The sequence below is a fragment of the Sminthopsis crassicaudata genome, chromosome X (assembly GCF_048593235.1).
Source record: "Sminthopsis crassicaudata isolate SCR6 chromosome X, ASM4859323v1, whole genome shotgun sequence".
NCBI lineage: Eukaryota > Metazoa > Chordata > Mammalia > Dasyuromorphia > Dasyuridae > Sminthopsis > Sminthopsis crassicaudata.
This window is the reverse complement of record NC_133623.1, coordinates 13,041,246-13,063,649: the sequence shown is the minus strand read 5'-3', so window position 1 is coordinate 13,063,649 and position 22,404 is coordinate 13,041,246. Positions and strand designations below refer to the sequence as shown.

The 22,404-nt window shown below is 40.4% G+C and overlaps 1 long non-coding RNA gene across 1 annotated transcript in view; it reads left to right on the top strand.

Annotated features, from left to right (window-relative positions):
- The window catches only part of LOC141548853 (uncharacterized), a 52,148-nt gene extending 31,725 nt beyond the window's left edge, over nt 1-20,423 (top strand). Inside the window, exons 3-4 of the long non-coding RNA XR_012484129.1 lie at nt 17,681-17,777; nt 19,828-20,423. This is a non-coding gene — a long non-coding RNA (uncharacterized LOC141548853). The remainder of the gene's footprint in view (nt 1-17,680; nt 17,778-19,827) is intronic.
- Nucleotides 20,424-22,404: the final 1,981 nt, after the last annotated feature.

Genomic DNA, 22,404 nt, shown 5'->3' with positions numbered 1-22,404 from the left:
TCCTTTCATCTTCTGAAAAAGGTGTAGCTTCTTGTCCTTTGTCTTTCTTGCTTCACTGCTGAAGCCTTTTAGTACAGATTCAGCCATGCTTTTGTGATTTTTTCGGACACAAGACAGAGAAGGGACTTGAATCCACACAGAACCACATTTCCTCTCTTCAGGGTACTGTGTGTGCTAGTAGTGGTGCTATAGGAACTGAAGACTGAAAGGATTTTGGAAAAATTCACTGATGTGGAGATTTCAACTAATGGGAAATTAGAAGTAAAGCATCTGGAGGGAAGAGACAGTGTTTTTGCTAATGTAGGCCTGGAAAGAGAGATAGTAATGATAATAATTTAATATTCATATAATTGTTTCTATAATATTAATAGTGTATAATAGTTAATACATTAGAATATTTCAATACTTACATATTTATAAAGGGCTTTTTACAAACATCTCATGTTTACAGAAGAGGAAACTGAGGTACTCAGTGCCTTGCTAGTCATACAATTTGAACTCAGGTATTTATGACTTTAGGCCCAGCATTCTATCCAGCATGTGGAGAGAGTTCTCTAGGGCACAATAGTTACAAGGTAATTAAGGGGGAAGAAGATTTGAAAGAATATGGAGTCACAGGATGAGAAACAATTGGGACCCATCCATGCAATCCTACTGAGATCTATGTGGAGTGGATTCTGCAGGTTCTGAGGGAAAGTGGGACCAAGGAAAGTAGAAGGATGTTTTAATAGCAAACTTGAGTTCTTTCCACATACGGAGGGAACCCTCAACCCCAGAGTGAGTAATTTTGCACCACACACACACACACACACACACACACACACACACACACACACACACACTTTTAAAGTGCTTTAAAAATGAAGCCAAGATCTTGAAGGCCTAATTCACAAGCCTTATTATGTATGTAGCACATGGCCTTAACTCAAAGTTTCTTAAGTTTTGTTCAGGGCTTGGAGGGGGCATGAAGGGAATAAAATAATGCAAAAAAAAAGTTTCTCTTCTGAAAAGATAGCTTTCTTTTTATATAAGATAAAAACAAAAAAGGAAGAACACATTGAGAGTTCCCCATACCAACAAAATCATAAATAGTGGTTGTTTTATCTATTAGTCATGTCAGACTGTCCTTGACCCCATTTGGGGTTTACTTAGCAGATATTGGAGCAGTTTGCCATTTCCTCTCAAGCTCATTTATATTTTTATATATATTTTCCCTAGTTACATGTCATGAAAATTTTTAGCATTTATTTTTTTTAACAAGATTTTAAGTTCCAAAATTTTCTTCCTCCCTTTCTCACCTCCCCTCTTCTGAAGATGGTAGGCAGTTTGATCTAGATTATACATGTGCTATCATGTAAAATCTATTTCCATATTAGTCACAGTTGTGAAAGAAGAAACAGATCAAAAGGGAAAAAACAACATAAGAAAGAATAAAGTGAAAGAAAACATGCTTTGATCTGCATTCTGAGTTCATCAGGGTTTTTTTTTCCTGGATGTAGATAGCATTTTCCTTCTGATTCCTTTATATTTGTCTCAGATCATCTTGTTACTGAGAAGAGCCAAATAATTCATAGCTGATCATCACACAGGGTTGCTGGTAACATGTATAATGTTTTCCTGGTTCTGCTCATTTCATTTGGTATCAGTTTGTACAAGTCTTTCCAGGCTTTTCTGAAATATTTCTGCTTATCATTTCTTATTGCACAATATTATTCCATTATATTCACATACCAGTTTGTTCAGCACATTTCCCCATTGATGGACATCCCTCAATTTCCAATATTCTGCTATCACAAAAAGAGCTGCTAAAATATTTTTGCACATGGAGATCCTTTTCTCTTTTTATGATGTCTTTGTGATACAGACTTAATAATGGTATTGCTGGATCAAAGGGTATGCACAGTTTGATAGCCCTTTGGACACAGATCCATTTTGCTTTTCAGAACAGTTAGATCAGTTCACAACTCCACCGTTTATCAGTGTCCCAATTTTCCCACATCTTCATTTTTTTTTGCCATATTAGCCAATCTGATAGATGTGAGGTGGTACTTTAAAGTTGTTTTACTTGGTATTTCTCTACTCAAAAGTGATTTTGAGAATTTCATATGCCTATATATATATTTTTTTTTCATCTAAAAGCTGCCCGTTCATATCTCTTGACCATTTATTAATTGCGGAATGGCTTATGTTCTTTTACAAAACAGGAAAGTAAGGTACATCACAGGTGTGTGTGTGTGTGTGTGTGTGTGTGTGTGTGTGTGTGTGTGTGTGTGAAAAAGAGTACTCTATGTGATCATTATTTTTCCATTATCTCATGACAGCTTTTTTGAGTTCAGAAAAAACAATCCTGCAGGTTGTTCAGCTTCTCCTTTGCCTTTGCCTTTGGCCTATCTTCCTTCCTCTGTTTCAAATAAAGTTTACCTACATATCTCCTTTTAAAGATGGACCCTATGTAAATAGTTCCCGCCCCCCCCCCCTTTTTAAAACATCTGAGCTCTGGAGTAGACCCACATTTACTGCTATCTTACTTTTTTTTAATCCTTTAAGATAACACAACGGGCACAAAGCACTTGAAAGGAGACTGGTATAAGCACCACGTCGGCCTTTTGAGATAACATTTCTAGTGTTCTTTTGAAATGGGACTCCATGTGTAGTGATTTCCATTTGGTGATGGTTGAATTTTTTAAGATCACTCTAAGTAGGGAGTTGCCAAGAGCTGGGTGTAGATAGTTTCTACTTTCCTGTGGATGTGTTCACATTTTGGGGTGACTGGGGAATTCCTCAGCTATAGACAGAATTAAAACCATATTGTAGAGCTCGAGATTCCCAGAACACCTGAGTTAAGGGCATGCTGTTCCTTTGATGAATGACCCAAGCTTTAGAAAAAGATTTGTCGTTTATCATTACAAAAAATAGTCCTAATGATTTGTAAGCTCAAAACAGGCCTATTTTTTAAAATTAATTCAGTGTTTATTAAAACTGTATCACTTTGAGTAAGTTTGGAATCAGAGAAAATCCCGAAACCTTATTCTGGGAAACGACAGACCGGTTTCTACAGTGATCTTTTTGTTCATATTCATCAACTCAATGTAGCTTAGCAGAATAAAAACTTGGGAAATGTTTGTTATTCTAAGGGTGTGGGAGTGAGGGGCTCCTGTATTTTCCTTTGCTTGACATGAATAATGGTATTTTAAAGTAAGTGAAAATATCCAACCATCCTTAAAGGCTAAAGGCAGTCTTGCAAATTAGGGAGTTTCTACCCCTTCTTTCCTCCAGAACATGGCACATTACACTTCCAGCTCAAAAAGACAGATGTCCAAACTAATATAGTTCCCTTGGGGTATGTCCCTCTCCCAAAGACAAAATGGAACACCGTTTATAGGAGTCTTAGAAACAAGAAAAATTCATAATATGTTAAAATACAATCTAGGGTAAACATTTTGAAATGGGCACTTAATAATCTTTAGGATCAATAGGAATAAAAGAAGAGGACACTTCCCCCAAGTGAATGATAGATCTTTTTCAACATCAGTCTTTCTCCACACAGTGCCGCGCCTCTTGCCTTTGCTGCGGCCATTCTCCTTGTGTGCCAATACCTTCCCTCTGGCCTGGCTCATCTTATGCATGGGAAACATTGTGCTTTTGCCTTGCTATGCCCCCCACTGCAGCACCTTGTACAGTGCTTTACACAAAGTGGGCACCTATGAAATCCCTGTTGACATATTTATCTTTATTATTTAATCTTTATTTATCTGTTTATCCACAAGTGATCTTGTCATCTTCTGAGCTCTCGTTACCATAAGATCACCTATCGGGAACTAGAAAGGGACCTTAGCTAAAGGCCATCAAAACTACCCAGTTCATTTTGTAGATAGGAAAACTGAAGACTGATGAGGAGAAAGGATCAACTGAGGCAAGCATGCGTAGTAAGTAAGCTCTGCCCATTGCAAGCTATGCCATTTCTTATACCTGTTCCCCCAACCTTTCACACTGGACTTCCCTCTGCCTCATCCCACAGATCCAAAAAAATTACAAAATCCTATTGATTCTACCTCTGCAACATTTCCCACATTCATCCCTCCATAGTCACCATCTTAATAGCAGTACTCCCTCATAGCTGTGACTATGATCTCCTAATAGCATCCCTCCTCTTTCCCCGCTGAAAATCAAGCCATCGTCATGAGAATTTTTCTTAGACACAGATCTGGCCATACCACTACTGAAAGGGATGTTCAAGCTCCCTTCTGTCTACCACATAAAAGTCCAACTCCTTTGCTTGACATTCAGGGCTTTTGGCAGTCTGGGGCCAGTCTTGCTTCTCTGGAGCTTGTAAGGTTAGATGACCATTTGTCAGGGTTTTGTAGAGCAGATTTGCCTTTTAATGAAAGCCTTCATGGTCCCTCTCCCCTCAGAGATCCAGTGCCTTGCAGTACTAATGTTTCATAAGTGACATAATCAAGGCCAACCCTGGGATGAGGGAGAGCAGGCCATAATGTGTGAAGTTTGACTTTAGAGATATTAACAAAGCAACAGCTAGAAAATGCTTTTAGCTTTGCAACATGCATTACCTGCATTATCTCATTTGATCATCCCCAACGCCTATGAGGTGGGTACTCTGAGGTGAGGCCACGGAGGCTCAGCATGGCTGTGCATAGTCATGTTGCTACAGTCAGAGGTGTTTTTGAAATGCATTTTCCTAATTTCCAATTAGATCTGGAAAAAAACTTCCAAAGTCATCTAGTACCATTCACTCATTTTACAGCTTAAGAAAGTGAATTCTATAATTCTTCCTAAATTAATCGACTTATTCAGTGCCATACCACTCAAAAGCCAAGAAACTACTTTTCAGAGCTAAAACAAATGATGGACAAAGTTCATCTGGAAGAACAAAAGGTCAAGAATTTCAAGGGAATTAGTGAAACAACATGCCAATGAAGGTGGCCTAGCTGTGTCAGACCTAAAACTATATTATAAGGCGACAGTTATCAAGACCATTTAGAACTGGGTAAGAAATAGAGCAGTTGATCAGTGGTACAGATTGGGTTTATGGGACAAAATAGTCAATGACTATAGCAATCTGGTGTCTGACGAACCCAAAGACCCCAGCTTTGGGGATAAGAATTTATTATCCGACAAGAATTGCTGAGAAAATTTAAAAAAAAATAGTATGGAAGAAACTAGGCACTGACCCACACCTAACACCCTATTCCAAGATGAGGTAGAAAAGGGTTCATGATGTAGACATAGAGTGATATTATAAGCAAATTAGAAGAATAAAGGATACTTTACCTCTTAGATCTATGGAGAATGAAGGAACTCTAAAAGAACTAGATTACAGTATAAACTGCAAACTGGATAATTTTCATTTGATTAAGTTAAAAAATTTTTGTACAAACAAAATTAATTCAGACAAGATCAGAAGGGAAGCAGAACACTGGGAAAAAATTTTACATGCAAGGATTTTGATAAAGGCCTTACTGCTAAAAAAAAAATATATATATATATGTGACTCAAATTTATAACAATTCAAGATTTAAATTTCTCCAATTGATAAATGATCAAAGTATAAGAATTTTCAGATGAAAAAATTAAAACCATTTCTAGTCATATGAAAAGATGCTCTAAATCACTATGGATTAGAGAAATGCAAATTAAGACAACTCTGAGATACCACTATACACCTGGCAGATTGGCTAAGATGACAGGAACAAATAACGATGAATGTTGGAGGGGATGTGGGAAAACTGGGACACTGATGCATTGTTGGTGGAGTTGTGAATGGATCCAGCCATTCTGGAGAGCAATTTGGAACTGTGCTCAAAAGTTATCAAACTGTGCATATCCTTTGATCCAGCATTGCTACTACTGGGCTTATATCCCAAAGAAAACTAAAGAAGGGAAAGGAACCCACATGTGCAAGAATGTGTGTGGCAGCCCGCTTTGTAGTGGCAAGAGACTGGAAACTACATGGATGCCCATCAGTTGGAGAATGGTTGAATAAATTGTGGTATATGAATGTTATGGAAACCGAGTTCTAAAGTGGGTAAAAGATTTTTCCAAAGCAAAACAGGTAGTCCACCATGGAGCTAGGATGTGGGGCCACATCTAGAACCTTTTTTGGAAATCATCTGTCTGGAGGGAGAGCCCATTAAGTGGGAGAGTGCTAAGAAGCAACATTTGCCTATTCAATCATCTCCCTCAGTCGGCCTCAGATAAAAACAGTGCAGAGAAGGCTCTTCTACATCTGAAACTCCTCACTTTTCTCTTAGAATACATGGCAGGTCCACTTGACTCTAGTGATGCAATTGCACTCTGAGCTAAACTCAGAGGAAATGTCTTCATGGGTCTCCTGTCTGTTGTGAGGCTTCCAGGCAGCCGTGAGAGTGGTCCTCTTCCCATCTCCTATGGCAAGGCTGTTGTGCACACTGTATTGAAGCCATGGATCACTGGGTGCATCGTGCCTCTTTGTGCTGCAGTGAGGAAAATCAATTGCATTCTGGAAAAAAGAACCACTGTTGCAGAAGAGCTCTGCAGACTGCAGCTATTTAAGGGCACTGGGGTCATGATGGGCAATCAGCAAGTGAAGACCCGAGGCAAGGATGAAGACCCCAGAGAGCAAAGTTAACACTGCAGGCCTAGAAATGATTCTGGCCTTCCATAAGTAACTATCAATGTAATTGTTGGTGCATGGAATATAGAAGTACTGGGCGGGATAGGGGACAGAGAGCTGGTCCCAGAGTCAACAAGATCTGTCGCCACAAGCAAGTCATTGAACATCACAGCAGCTCTCTAAGACCATAAATGGCAGAAGAAGCACTGACCTTCATTGGAAAGGGGAGTTTTAACTGGGCATTCCCTCTTACCAATGAAATATCATGGAGCTACTGGGAATTCTGGGTATTGTTAATGTTGAAAGAAAAGAAATTGAGAGGAGAGAGTCTAAGGATCAGACTGGAATCTCAGAGAGCTCCAGTGTCCCTGAGTACCTCCATTATCTCCATATTAGAGTGTGCCAACTTCTACTGAGTAGATTCTTACATGAAAAGCTTGAGGCCGCAAGTCCCTTGAATATTCTAATGTGCTTCCTAGATGTGTTCCCAGTTGGTCCTTAATCTTCAGGAGGTCAGCCAAAGCTCAGTTTGACCTTGGAAAAGCAGGTGCCAAGCCAGGGAACACATCAGAAGGCCTAGCAATAATAGTGGCTCAAAAGATTGCTTAGATTTTTTTTTTTTGCTGCTGTGGATGAGTGGAGGGCAGGGATTTCTTAATCTTTTTTTGTCATGAATTTCTTTGGCTGTGAGGAAACCTGGGGATCCTTGCTAAAAATGTTATTTTTTTAATTGAAAGGAAATAATGAATTTCCAGTAGAAGTTAGTTAAAGGGGGCAGCTAGGTGGCACAGTGGATAGAGCATCAGCCCTGAATTCAGTAGGACCCGAGTTCAAATGTGGTCTCAGACACTTAACACTTCCTAGCTGTGTGATCCTGGGCAAGTCACTTAACCCCAGCCTCATTGTTTCCCAAGCCAAGTTTGCAGACCTTGAACTTCAGGGTAAGAACCTCTCATCTAGATCAGTGCCCCTCAATAACACTGGATTTACTAGGAACATTTTTGTTGTTCCTAGTTGTTGTCTGACAAAGGGCTTGAGATTTGTCTTTATACAGGGCTACTAACTCGGATCTCAGGACTAACTGATCCAAGAACCAGTCTGAGCTGTATATCACAAGTTCAGAAAGATTCATGGGCTCCATGCATGAATAATATCAAGATACCTTTCCATACACACTTAGCCATTGATTATTTGAAAAGGCTTTTGATTTGTTCATATATAAATGCGTCCTCCTTGGCTTTGCCATGAGCAACCGAAACAGTACAGAGTCTTACTGAGAGCTTGAGAGCTTCACTGAGAGTGCAAAGTGTAGTCCTGCCTAAAAGCTCAGGGGTCAGCAATATAGTGAGATGTGGGCAAGGCAGATCTTTGCACACTTGCAAAACAGCTAGGGGAAGTAGACCAAGAGTGTGAACCACAGAAAGAAACTTTCCTGTCACAAACATGAGAGAGAGAGAGAGAGAGAGAGAGAGAGAGAGAGAGAGAGAGAGAGAGAGAGAGAGAGAGAGAGAGAGAGAGAAAGAGAGAGAGAGAGAGAGAGGAGACAGAGAGAGAAGAGACAGAGAAGAGAGAGAAAGAGAGAAATCCTAACAGAACAGTGAATAATTTCATAGAAACTTTGTGTCTTCAAGATGAAAGCCAGAGAGAGCTCAAAATCCATCAAGTGTTTCTGTTTAACACATTTATTATTGCATGGCCAAAGAAGCTGAGGGGGAGGAGGATGCCAGAATGCCTGGTGAAGGTTAAGTCTAAACACAGGAAGCCAGACACACAAAGGGATGATTAGGTCCTAAGGATAATGAGATGTGTGGGAGGAGAAGAGCAGTCTTTAAAAAGATGAAATCTCAATTCAAGTTCAAGGCAAGAAGACTGAATCCAACATGTTAATAGAAAAAGATAATAAAGGCAGGAGCACTGCACTGGAAACACTAGAAACATTAGAAAATCCAGATTGCACGGAAGCCATCACATTCCTTGATGATTCATGAACTTCAGAGCATTCAAAGCCTTCCTTTGGGCACTTCCACTGAGACAAACAAAGTGAGCTCAAGCTTAAGTTGAGAGAAAGACTGGAGAAATGTTTGAGAATGGGTAAAGTCATGTAACTAATTCAGCAGTTCTCTTTTACCAAAGAAAATCTAGCTGGACCAGGGCCTGAAAGCCTACTAGAAGACACAAGCAAATTACCTGGAGGGCCATCATTTAGGGAGGAAAACAAGGTTTCCAAAAGGTAAAATGACAGTCAATTGTCATTGTGGAAAAATTTTGGTATTTTTAATGATTGGTGAGATGATTTGGACCCTAGTTTGAACCGGGACACAGAGAAAAGTGACTGAAAGGTAGAGAATTTTAGACAACAGAACTAGCAAAGTAATTATGCTGACCCACTAGATGACCCGATGTACTAGCATTTTCTTTTATCTGCACCCATATGACGCCGTGTGATAAAGATGGTCTGTTTCCTGGGAACAGCGTAGGCCTGTTTGCTTGGTAGGTGGGGAAGGAAAGGGGACAAGTGGGCTCTTTACAGAAGAGAAAGCTTCATGTTAGGCTCCGTAGAGAACATAAACATGCAGAAGATACTCTCTAGGCCTTAGAGTTCGGTTGGAGAAGAATGGGGGGAAAGTTGGTCCTTTAACTCCCTGATGCTGGATCTGTCTAAAGCTTGACAGTGGAATTCAAGACGGGGCCTTGCACTTGACCTTTGTCTTTCCATCAGTCATACCTTCCAGCACGGTGGACAAAGAACCATTTTAGCACGCCTTATTTCTCTTTAGTTTTCAGCTACTCAACTAATGATGTTGAAAACGTCTTTCGGTACAGCTTCATTTGTGTGGCTGCTAACCTACATAAGACACTCCATGGGATCTTGAAAAAATAACAAGATAAGAGTTTTGACCTTAATCTTGGTATAATGACCCCTGAACTCAGGTCTAGAAAACATTAGCTCAAACAACAACCAAGGTGTTGGAGGCCATACTCTACAAGCCAACTAATTATAAGCCCATGGTTTCTTGGTAGTTTGGCTTCCTAGCAGACAGGTTCATTTGAAGAAACATTTATTGAGAGTGACAGAGGCAGCACAGCTTTTTTCCCAGTACAGAAGAGCATTCCGCCAAATAAAGTAGCCTGGCATTTTGCTGGTTGCCAGCTCGATCCTGACTAAGACAATCAATTAGTCACGAGGAGTTTGATTTCATTGGGTGTATATATAAATGGTGGAACTAGTTAAAATAGGTATGGGCTAACCAATGGTTGAACTCTGCCTGCAGTTCAGTCCAAGGGAAGAATGTGGTTATACCCTGGGGGAAAAAAAGGCCAGGGAAGGAGTTGCTAAGAAAGAAATCCAGACTGTGTCCTGGTTGTAATTTAGTTAAAGTGCAACTGGGAACATTGAGGGCCACTAGACATAAAAGTGAGAAGCTTGCTTTTTTAATTAATGAAAGTTAATGCCTCTAATGGTGATGAAAAAATCAATGTCCACAGATCTTATTTTTCCTTCATTCTTTTCCCTGGGAATAATGTGCCATTTGAGGGAAATATTTTAGGATACCCTAAAGCCCCATTTTCAGCAATGCAGCTTAACAGTGGCTAGCTAAGGAACTGCAGCAGGTGGTCTGAACGCTGCTTTGGAAACTGCCTGGGAATTTAACTTGAAGAGTAGTCAGTGGGGAGTGGCAAAGCTCTCCACATAGCCGGCAAAGCCCCTAACCAAAGGAGAAGACTGTTCTAACCACCAGTGTGTAAGGAGAGATTCCAAGATGGTCCTCTTTTTCAGCAGCACCATAGGCAGAGCTCACCAACCTCAGCCCTATCCTTCAATCAAATTGGAGCTAATTTCAAAGCCATTTTATTTTTTTGAACATTTTAAAATAATTTTTATAATTATAACATTTTCTTTGACAGTACATATGTATAGGTAGTTTTCTTTTCTTTCTTTCTTTTTTTTTTTTTTTTTTTTTAACAACATTATCCCTTGTACTTCCTTCTGTTCCGAGTTTTTCTCCTCCTTCCCTCCACCCCCTCCCCTAGATGGCAGGCATTCCCATACATATTAAATATCTTCTAGTATTAAAGCCATTTTAAAGACAATACAATGACAGGTCTGACTGGCACCTACACTGTTAAATAATGGCAACATTTGCATATTAAAATAATTTAAAATGAAGGCCAAAAAGGAAAAATAGACATAGCCATTATAATAAGTATCTGTTGATAAGTAAACTGTCTTCTCCCACAAAAGGGAAACCTATAATCTTTGTTCCTGAACAAAATTATAGGTGTGATTAAAAACATTAGAGAATTGTAGAATTATTTAAATTAGATTCTATAACTCTATATTTCATAATTATGAGAAGCTGCTTATTAAAAATGATGTATAACGGCATGATTGTGTAATTTCTTTGCTAATAAGGAATTATTTGCTAACAATTGTTCATCGGTTCCTGGGTACTTGTAATAGCAAGCAATCTCAATGGTAATACTAATCTAAAGGAGAACAAACTTTTATTGTTTTAGCTTAAATTTTTGTGCAGCAGACTTTAGAAATAGCAGTTGTATTTTTTGTTTCGTTTGTTTCCTTTGGCAAATTTTCAGCATTACAATGCACGTTATGGAATAGAAGACATCTGTGTGCTCACAGAGGCTGGGTGAGATCAGGAAATGGCCCAAGTGGAGCCGTTTTTGTCAACTCCTGATATTGCTCAGAAGCCATGCAAAATGCTATTTATTCCTATTTATTGACACAGAGCAGATGATGGATGCTTCACATGGTACAAATAAAGGTAAATTCAGAACACAGGGAACTTATTACCCCCCACCCCAACGAGTAGTCACAAAAAAGAAGCATTGCAAAACATCCTCAGTTGTTGGCCTTTGTTTTGCTTTGGGCATACCTATCCCAACAGCCTCAACAAGCTGTTATCATAGTCCAGCGCTGCTGACTGAAAGGAGTTACGTGCCCAGTGTGGATGCCACTGTGACGTGAAGCTTTAGTCTGGGTGCCACCCCCCACCCACATCTTCTAGAAAGGCATGTGGCAGGATACTCCCTAATGAGATTAAGCTCTTGAGGGCAAGGACAGTTTTGCTTTTATTTTTATCTTTAGCACTTATATGCCTGGCACACAGTAAGCATTTAATTAATGCTTATTGACCAACAAAGAATATTTAGCAAAGGTCTATGCCAGCATGTGGTCAGCAGTCACAAATGAAGCAGACTGTAGCCATTCTGACCCATCCACCATACAGTGTATTATGGTAGCAAGCATTTCAGAGGTCCTGAATTCTAATTCCAGCCCATGTGATCTTGGTCAAATCGTTCCAACCATCTCTAAAGTCAGAAAGTTGGACTAGAGAGCCTCTTCAATCTCCACATTTCTTTTTGTATTTCATTGATTTTTCATTATAGTTCTAATGCACTTCAGAGGGATCATAATTTCCGTCTGAAAGACTTATACATACTTCTCTGCATGTGTCATCTCATCAATGTGAGTAACTACATGACCAATCCCGTTGTAGAAGATCACAGTGCATCTGTATCTTCCTGTCCTGTGAACTTCTTGTCCGTATCTGCCATACAGGAATTCCTCAATTCATTGGAAGTCGTCTTCAAGGATGCTGGAGCTAGGTGCAGGATGGCCATGGCTTTTTTATTGTTCTTCTTATATCACTCATCACTCCTTTTTCTGGTCATACATGTACGTGATCATGCCTTTTCCATCACTTCCTGCATGTGGGTCACTCTTGTTAATAGCCCATTTAGACCCAGAATTTATCACAGTCTAATATCCTACTGTAGTAGCACGGTTGCTTAGTCCAGGGTAATAAGTGGCAAACAGGACATCATTTGATGTTACCATCCTGTTCATCATATAACTCTTTTCATTTAGTGACACTCTCTAATTCTTGGACATGTTAAAATAATTATATTATGGCATCTACCCCAAGAACCTTTAGATTCTGCTATTCCCTGAAAAAAAAATCAAATCTTAGCATTGCCTCTTTTTACAGCAGCTACAGCAACAACAATGATAAAGCCGAAAGGAAACAATAAGCTTAAAACAATTGACTTTTAGGCAGCAACGCTCTTCATTCACAATTATGGAATTGTAAAATTGACCAGAACAGTTCTGGAAAATATCCCCCTCACAAACAGCCTGACAACACAATGTTAACAAAACACGGGGCCCGTCCCCCTAAATTAGCTGCAGAAAGGTTAATGTTTCCTTGTTAAAGGATAAAGAGGCATACATGCAATACAGAAGAATCCACAGAATCCAGAGAAATTTTGAAAGAAGCAGGTACTGCTTCACTGAGCAACAGTGAAGACTGATTAAGCTTTCTTGGCGTCCGTACATTTTAGCTGGAATGTAGTTATGGACATACACAACAAGATGTTTGGTTGCTGAGGGGATGGGAAGTGGGGGGAGCGGGCTGTTAGAAAGTTATCCATCATCAGCCTTCCTTTTTACTCAACATTAAGAACACTGAGAATTCCCAGTATTTGTGAGGGGAATGGGGAATACCACTCAGTAGATTTGTTGAAATGTAACCAAACATGATTTACCACTGGAAAGCACCTTTGAAAGGGGAAAAAAAAAAAAGGAAAAAAAAAAGTGGAATTGAAAGATCTTCCAGCAACATTCATGTGGTTTCAGTCAGCAACAGATCAACAAAGGAGAAAACAAAGGTCTGTATCGTGTAAATTTGTGCTAATGGAGGACTATATGATAGAAATTTAAGACCAGATAATCATCACCAGAAATTACAGAAGGATTATCCTGAAGCATCTTGAACTCCCTTATCAATATAGATTACTAAAAGATATGGAAGAAGCTGGGTAAGACCTTATTCATTATTTGCTGTGGGCTGTAAAAATTTAGCACTATCAGTATTCCTAACAAAGCCTGATGCGCTGGCTAAAATTAAGGCAACAGACTGACAGATTACAAATCCCCATGCCAGAACTAAGGACCCCAAAGTAGATTCCACAAAATGCAATACTACAAATACTAAAAGTGGATCTTTATCACGGACTGAGCTATTGTCCTTAACCTCCTAGACATGACATCGATCCATTAACAACTTGAGATCATTTGAAATCAGACTGAAAAGTTTTCAAACTGTAGAGACTTTGCAGAAGACTTCAAAATATGGAAACAGGATGAGATTCAGATCAGCTCCACCGTCCTATCTGCTACTGGAGATCAGCCATTCCAAGGCAATGCTATTCCCAAGGCTCTTGGGTTCAGAGTTCCAAGTTATCCCCATTGGAATCTGAGGGGAGATGATAGTCAAGGTGGTGATGGTGACGGTTTCTCTTGCCTTCATCATATGTCTGGTACGTGGTACCTCCCGTTATTCCCTTGGAGTACCTGACTGCTTCGCTCTGTGGATGGCGTGGACAGTCCTGGTAGTTAGGATCTGCCTTTTAAACAAAGCTGAGTAACTTCCTGTTGAAGAGGTTAAGTCTGGTTTCTTGTTGTGTGTGCTTCAAAGGCCTCTGAACTCCTTTAAGACTCCTGAGATTCTGGAATCGTGTGCTCACTTCAGTTTGTGACGCTAGCCTATTCCAGTTCCAACAATCTGTTGTACCAGGTACAGATTTCAGTGTAAACTCAGACATCACAGCAGCAACTCTGAAGTGAGCGATTAAAGGAATTTGAGCAGGCAGCTATCCATACTAGACACCAGCCCACTATTGGGGCGGTAAGACCATTCTCCTCCTATTTTTATCTGTTTTAGATCGGTGGAGCAGATCAAGTTCTTCATTTAGAATCAGGCACACTTGACATTAAGAAGGCTACATTTGAATTCTGGCCCTACCATCTGTGATCTCTGTACCCAGAGGGAAAAACTCTAAATCAAGCCCTTTGTTGATGGGGTAGGGGGAGAGAGAAAGCAGCTTTGCTCTGTGTGGCTCCAGAGGGCAAAATTAGGAGCACTGGTGAGCTCACCTCCTTGGGCCTTACTTTCAGCAGCTGTTTCCTTGTCTGTAAAAGTGTACATCTCTAGTTACCTCACAGGGTGGCCGTGAGGACGACCCTTTGTAAAACCTGATATGAGTCGTCACTGACAATAGTATTCTTACACAGAAGTATTGGTTGTACCGTTTTTACTCGACAAGACATCTGAAAATGTCAAAGGAGTTATATTTCAATCTAGTATATTCTATCCCATGAACACAGCCTTAAAACATAGGCTTTGGACACACCAGTCAGTTAAACCGGTACTTTGGACAGTGTCATTCTGTCCTGTCCCGAGGTAGCCAACATCCCTTGGATGGGAATGTAAAGTGCACTGAACAGACTCACATGCAAGTGCTCTGGCTTGCCTTAAGAGAGAAGATGGAAGGGCAGGGGAATCAGGACTGTCGGGAGTGCAAAATATTTTCCTTTTCTACTCTAGATTACACACTTTTTTTTCTTCTTCAGAAAGACACTCTGCCTGAAAAAGTTACAGACAGATGAATTGTCATACTTTCTTGTATTGGTTTATTTCACTAACAGATTTCCCATGTTTTGCTTGTGGAGAGGCAGCAGTCTCTCCATGAGACTCATGCCAGGTTTCCTGTTGCTGTTGTTTTTGTCCCTGATGGACATGTCTACACTGCAAGAGGCATAAGATCCTGGGTATTTGAAAATTAAAGAACAGCAGCACAGGGCCAGATGCTTTAGCTATAAAAGTTGCCGAAGTATCATAAACACCAGGTGTGCCATAGAAATGCCCAGGTTTTTTATCCTGACACACTGTTATCATATGCTTCCAACATCTGTTCTTCCCTGTCCATGCTTCCCACAGACAGTATTTATTAAAATCAAATCTGCACTAGCTCTCATTCATGTGCCTTGAGCAGGAAGGGCCACAGTGGCCTCATTATGGAGTGTAAGTGAGCTGATAAAAACTGATTTTATCAGTAAACTTAGAATTGTCCTTACAACCCAATATGGTATCGTCTGCACCGAGGCTACCTTTTACTTGGTAATTAATTAGTTTTCAGCTGCTTGTGGTTTATATTTGAGCAGTGCCACAACATACTACTTCATAATTTCCAAATAATTTGGGGGGGGGTGAGAGATGAGGCCAGTCTGGCTTAATTAATAAGAAATCTGAATTACAGAATCACACAGCCGTAAAGGTACAGAAGGTCTATTTTCAAATATAACAAGGTGGCTGTGTTTAAGTCCCAACTCTCCATTACCAAGACAAAGTTGTATGGTGGGAACTGTATCTTACTTATTCTGTGACTCTGTGGCCGTTACTCTCCTTTTCAGGACCTCGGGTAAAATGGAGGAATTAGATGAGATGATATAAAAGGACTCTTCTGGTCCTCAAAATTCTAGGATTCTAAACTCTCTTCTTTGCCTGAGTTTCGTTGTGCCATCAATAGCAATATCTGCATCAGATGACAGAGCTCAGATAGATGGCTATCACATCGATGAAATACATCATGCAGAACCTGAAGTAGATTACTGCACTGAGCGGGAGAGCAACAGAAATCCACATTTGGGAGGGGGACGGAGGAGGAGAGTGGCATCCAGGCCTATGATTTCATAGGTGTCTCGTGGTGAGGAAACACCTTCTTCCACCAGTGCAGATTGGCAAGAGCTATTCAATGCAGAGTCTTAAAGAGCTATCTGTGGAACAGAGAAGTTAAATTCCTTGCATTTGAACCCAGACCATGTGACTCAAGCTAATTCTGTACTCTCGAGCTGTTGTTACAAGTAAAATCTGCCCTGACATCATTACCATTTATGCCAGATCTCAACTCAATGATAATATTCACTAACCACCAAAGCCCTTTTAATGTACAAGAATTAACTCCGGTGACCAGAAGTTGGAGTACATCGGTCCAATCCTTTATTTCTTTTGATCTCTCAATTTGATAAAGCCACTGACTTTTACTAAGATGTACGGCTCTATGATTCCTAGGGAAAGAAATAATTTCAAAATTGAACCAGTGAATTTCAATTTAATGAGTATCTGCACTGTGAAGAGTGATAGGGCTCATCAATTGAAGACTTTCTGGTCTTTCGTGCCTTTCTTCAGAGAATCATTAATAATAATTTGAGTCAAAATAATCCATATTCTATTATTTAGGTGTTCAAATACATAATCCCACTTCTAAGCCACAAGACCTACCGGAACACCTCCTATTAATGTCAGAAATTTCTTTCTTATCACATACGATGTGTGCATGATCCAGAAATCCATCACACGATCTTGAAAATCACTGAATTTGGTAATAAATTAATCTTTTGATATTTGGAGGAATTTTAAGTCTTTTCCAGCAAGGCAGATCAAACACTATTCCCTACTTAGAGCTTTTCCATGTCTTCCCATGATTCTATAGTAATACTGCCTCCCTTTTGGTCCCATAAAGAAGAAATTTTCACTTCCCTCCAACTCCCAGAAAAAAATAAGCCAGAGAATGCAAGGACAAAAAGAAATACTTTGCGTGGTCTGAGAAGAAGAGAGGCCTAAACTTGGGAGGGTTGAGTTGAGATCAAATGGGATCACTCTAGCACCCGGGTGAGTTTCTTGGTCTCAGGATCCTGAGAATGATCCCATGATAGGGCCTGCTCTCCATACTTAAAAGAAGGAATAAGAAGCTAATGGGGACGAATACTTGTATCAGAAAATGTACAACAGTTGGGTAGAACAATTTCAAGTTGAGCTCAGTCTTTTTTTTCCCCCTTTGCTACTGCTATTGCTATCTCAAGTGTCACAATAAGGAAATGTATTCTTTTATATGGTAGAAATTTGCTTGTGTGATACCTAGCATGTAATGCCAAACTGTTCGCATGCTGTTTAAAGAATCATTCTGCATATAGATGGTCTGTGTGCCCATATGTTTCAAAGTTCAGCTTCAAGGAACAGCTGAATTAGTCAGTGAGACATAAAAGGGAAGTGGCCAATATTCATTTGCATGTTGAAGGAAGGAAGAGGGAAACAGAGGGAGAGGGTGAAGGGGAAGGGGGTCTGCTGTACATGCTGTTCAAAAACTAAACTGGCTATTTCCAGTTCCAATTATTTGTCTCTGTTTTCCTGGTTATTCTTTGTCTTACAGATGCTGTAGCTATTTCTGGCAGAGATCACCGACTCTATCTAACAGGTGGACTGCAGAGGATTCAGCTGGTGTCTGCTCTTGGTGGTCACGGCACGAGGTGAACATAATTCTAACTTCAATTTCTCTTCATGTCCCAAAGCCAACTGCTGGCCCACCTGCCTTGGCAGGGTCCCGCTTCCCAGGGAAATCAATCTGAACCCAAACGTAAAACCAGACTTCGGGGAGTCAGAGTGAGGTGGGACTTTGCTGCGGGGCAGGGCTGGGGAAAGAGGGTAGCACTGAACAGATAAAGATCCTGAATGCTAAATGCTAGACAAAAGACCTCAACCATGAAATCGAACTTTCCCTAGCTCCTTCCTCACAGCTATTTTTGCACATATAGGGTAAGTCAAAATTGAGTCTCATCGATTAGCTTTGGAATAGTTTTATTATGCAGTGTTCTGGGAGAGGTGAAACAAACTGTAGCTTTGCAAGGGCCAGAATAACTGAACTTAGGCACTGGCCTTGAAAAAATGCCACAAGGAGGACTGTTGGGTAAAATCTCCATTTGCAAATTATATCCCATGCAGCATGGCCTTTGAGCTTGTAATTGTAATAACAAAGTGGGCTGCATTCTTCTGTCTGCCTCAGTGCCCTTCAGCTCAAAGCTGCTAATATATTTGCCATTTAGACAGGGGTCAACCATGCCCCTAATCCTCTTCAAAATGGTGCAGTAACTCAGTGGCAGAATCAAGTCTATGGACTTGAAGCTAAACAGATTTAGAAGGAATTGAATTGGTTTCTCCCTAGGGGACCAGTCTCCTCTAAATAGCCATTGTCAGCGCAATGCTATTTGGGGTGCAGGACTAAGTTTTTGCTACAATTCGGACCCCATACGTGCTTGACACTGGGACCATCCTATCTCCATTGCAAAAACCAACTAGGCACTTCCAAAGTGTTGGCTTTTCTTCTCTTAGTGAGAACTAGGAATAGCTAAAGAAAGGGAAGGATACACTGAATGAGCCTGAAGTGGCTCAGATCCCTTGGAAAGGGGGGAAAGATTGCATCAGTGAAACCGTAACCCATGCATGAATGCACGCATCCATTCAGTAAACAGTTACCAATCATCTTTCATGTGCCAGGGACAGTGACTTGTGCAAGCAAAGAGAGGCCCAGAAAGACTTTAGCCACTTAATTCCTTTTGTCTTTTTGCTGACTCCCTGAAGAGATTATGTTTTGGAAATGGTTGTAGTCAATGATGAAAATGCAGCACAATATTTTAAGGTTAACTAAATGTTTTCCATATGTTATTTCAATTGATGAAGATTTAAAAAAGAAAGAGCCTTAACTCCAAAGCTCCAGTAATAAGAAAATTTCAGAAAGAGAAAGAAGCATCTATTAATGGAGATTTCTTTCATGCATTGGTTTATACTGCTCCTACTTGTTAACTTATTTGAAAAAAAAAAATCACATTGTGGGTTTTTGTTTTGCTTTTAGGCACATGCTTCAAGCCCTGAAAACCCTGAAGAACAGAGTATTCTTTAGCTAAACACACAGGCCACATCGTTCTTCTTCCCTTTGGGGCATTTCACTGCTGCCAACTTTGTTCATGCCCTCCCCCAATGATCTTTTTTTTTTTCTTTTCTAAGCTGTATCAACTGGGGCAAGTGAGGACCAGAGAAAGGATAGACTTGCTGGGTTGAATGGGACATTCAATTTTTGGGGGCTTCCATTTTCTCTTCTAAGGAGAACAATCCTTGGCCTGGGAATGATAAAGCAATGATAATTAATATGAAATTGTGAAGCAAGATAAATGAGGAGATGTTAAGAGAGGATCTAGCTGCACCCAAAAGTTCAGATCATCCGGGAATGACATTCTAGGGTAATGACAAAAGACTGACATATGACTGCTTGCTGATTATCTCTGCTCTTTTGAAAAGATTACAGAGAATGGGGGAGGTGCTACAGCACTAGAAGAGGGCAAATGTTATCTCTATTTCTAAAAATGAGGATGATTGGCAAGCGTGACTTTTCATTTTGGCAAAATTCTATAACATATTATTAAAGTTGTAGGTTTGTGGGCACTTCGGGAATCGGTGATCACCGAACTGATGTAACTTCATGGAAACCAGACTGTGCCATACTAATCTTGTTTCCTTTCTTGACAGGACATCTGACCCAGCTCAGTAGCCAACTAGAGAGAAGCTACTGCCAGCGGCAGTACTGAGGCTCGAGGAAGAGCTTTTCCATTTCAGCCAAAAAGAGAAAGATCCTTGTTCAACCTGGCTCTTGAAAGGTTCCCTGGCAGGATGAGGCATATAAGGGGGAAACCCAAGAGGGAAAGCGCTAGAGATAAGAAGGAGCGCAGGCAGGCAATGATTGAGGCCCGGCAACAGGTCACCACTGTGGTGCTGCCCACAGTGGTTCTCCTAATTCTCTTTATTGTGATTCTGTTCTACATCCTGACACGCCCTCCTGTCAACAAATGCCAAGAACCACAAATCCTCAAAACCTAAAAGATGTACCAGGAGAAAAAAGAGATGGGATGAAAGCTAAAAGCAAAACCAGAAGCTTCTAATTCCTTAATGTCTCTAAAGTTTCAAGTCTACTCATTGATTATAATTCCCTAACACCTTCTGAAATGCAATAAAAAAGTTCATCAGCAAACACGCCATATAGCTTGCTTTCTGCTTCCTGTAGCTTTCAGACTGATGGTCTTCCTGAAATGGATGTAGGACCCTTGATGAAAGGAGGACTATTTTGTGCTATGAAATCTATGAACCCTCTGGTGAATCCCTCAGTTTCAGAGTAGTTGGAAGGGGCCTCACTGACCCAAATCTGAAAAACAAAACACCCAAATCCGAAAAAAAGATTCCCTTCTATACCATAGTTGACAAGTAATCACTCCACCCTTGGTGAAGACTTCTCTCCAATAAGGGGCAACCCACTAACTCTTATTCTCCTTTGGGATAGCTTTAAATGGGAGAATGTTGTAATTACTCTCTAAGTGAGACCCTGCAATTCAAAGACCCGTTTCTATAGCCAAACACAACAAATCTAATCTCTCTTTCATGTGGCAGGTCTTCAGACATTTGAAGGCAGTTATGTACCACCTGCGCCACCTCTTCTTCTGACCAAATCTCCCCATTTTCCTTAGTCAGTCCTTATGTGTCAACAGTTCTTGGACCACTGTCTGGCTTCTTAAAATAAAGGGGCCAGGAGAGAAGCTACTGCACCACCAATTGTAGTATGATGAATACAGAAGTTTCACATCTTTACTTGGAGAGTCTGCCTCTGAATAAAAAGCCTAGGATTGCATTTGCTTTCTTGGCTACCTCATCACACTGTGGCCTTAGAGTGAGTTGGTGGTTTGCTTGTTTCTCCCAGGTCTTTTCCAGATGAGCTAATGCTATCTTCATCCTCTACATAGGAAGCAGTTTTTGGAGCCGAAGTGTGAAATCTGATATTTACCCCTATCACATTTAGTCTTATTTGATCTGGCCAAATGTTTTAATCCATCTAATTGCACTTATATCCACCCTACATTTAACTGCACTTTTTAGCCTGCATCTCTCCATCTTTTCCACAAGAATAGAAGAGAATGTATGATATTCTAATCTAATATATATACACACACTGACAAAGGAGAGTATGTTCTGAAGAGGAAAAGTAGAAGTTGAGCAGTGAGAGCTGGAGACCATTATAATCAATCCAGAAGCACTTCCTATGCATCTGGTAGGTGCTGGGCACTATGCTAAGTGCTAAGGCTATAGAGACAAAAGCTTAATAAGGTATCGACCCTTGAGGAATTCCTTTAGTTCCTGACAAAAGTAACCGGAATAATATAATCTATAATCTGAAGAATACATTAGAAGAAAAAAAGGAGGGGAGTTCTTGTGTTTCATCTAGGTACAAAGTAACTTAAGCAAATGGAGTCCTGATGCCACCAGACACTTCACACAGCACAGGGCTCCTTGAATCAGTTCACACACAGCTCAGACTGGATGTCCTTTCTCCCCAAACCTTGATCCCTTCCACACTTCCCTATTACTGTCAAGAGGAGTATCATCCAATGACCCAGACTCACAGTTACCCTATATGGTATCTCTAACTCCTCACTCTTACTCTCTTCTCTATCCAATCTCTTGCCAAGGCCCCTCTAACATCCTCTGAGGCTTCTACCACTTGGAGCAAACTTTCATCACCTCACTCCTGGACTACAATGAGGTCCCGATTAGCACAAATAATGGATTTCCTGAAATGGTCACATGTCCCCATCCATATTATTTCAAGTTAGCATATAGATCAGTTATTGTTTCCATCCTCATGGAAGTCTGAAATATCAATTCAAATAAAGTGACCACACTTCAGAGTTTCAGAGGTCGGTCTTCCAGACAATATTCAGCTGACAAAGGAAGATACGAACATGTCATTTCTCTCCTCCACAGACTTCAGTGGCTTCTTGTCATTTCTAGAATCAAGGAGAAACTCTGTGTTTGCTATTCAGGGCTCTTCACAATCTGTTGCCTACCCCTCAGTCTCTTCTAGTCTTATTACATCTCAGTTTCCCCTCTCTCTATACTCTGCAATCTTACTAATGTTCTATCTTTTAGGTTCTTGTCACCTTCACTGGCTATCTTCCAGGCCTGAAATAGTCTTTTCTTCCTTACCTCCGATTTCCTTTAAGTCCCAGTTTAATCTGCTATAGGAAGGTTTGTTCAATCCACCTTAATTCTAGAGCTCTT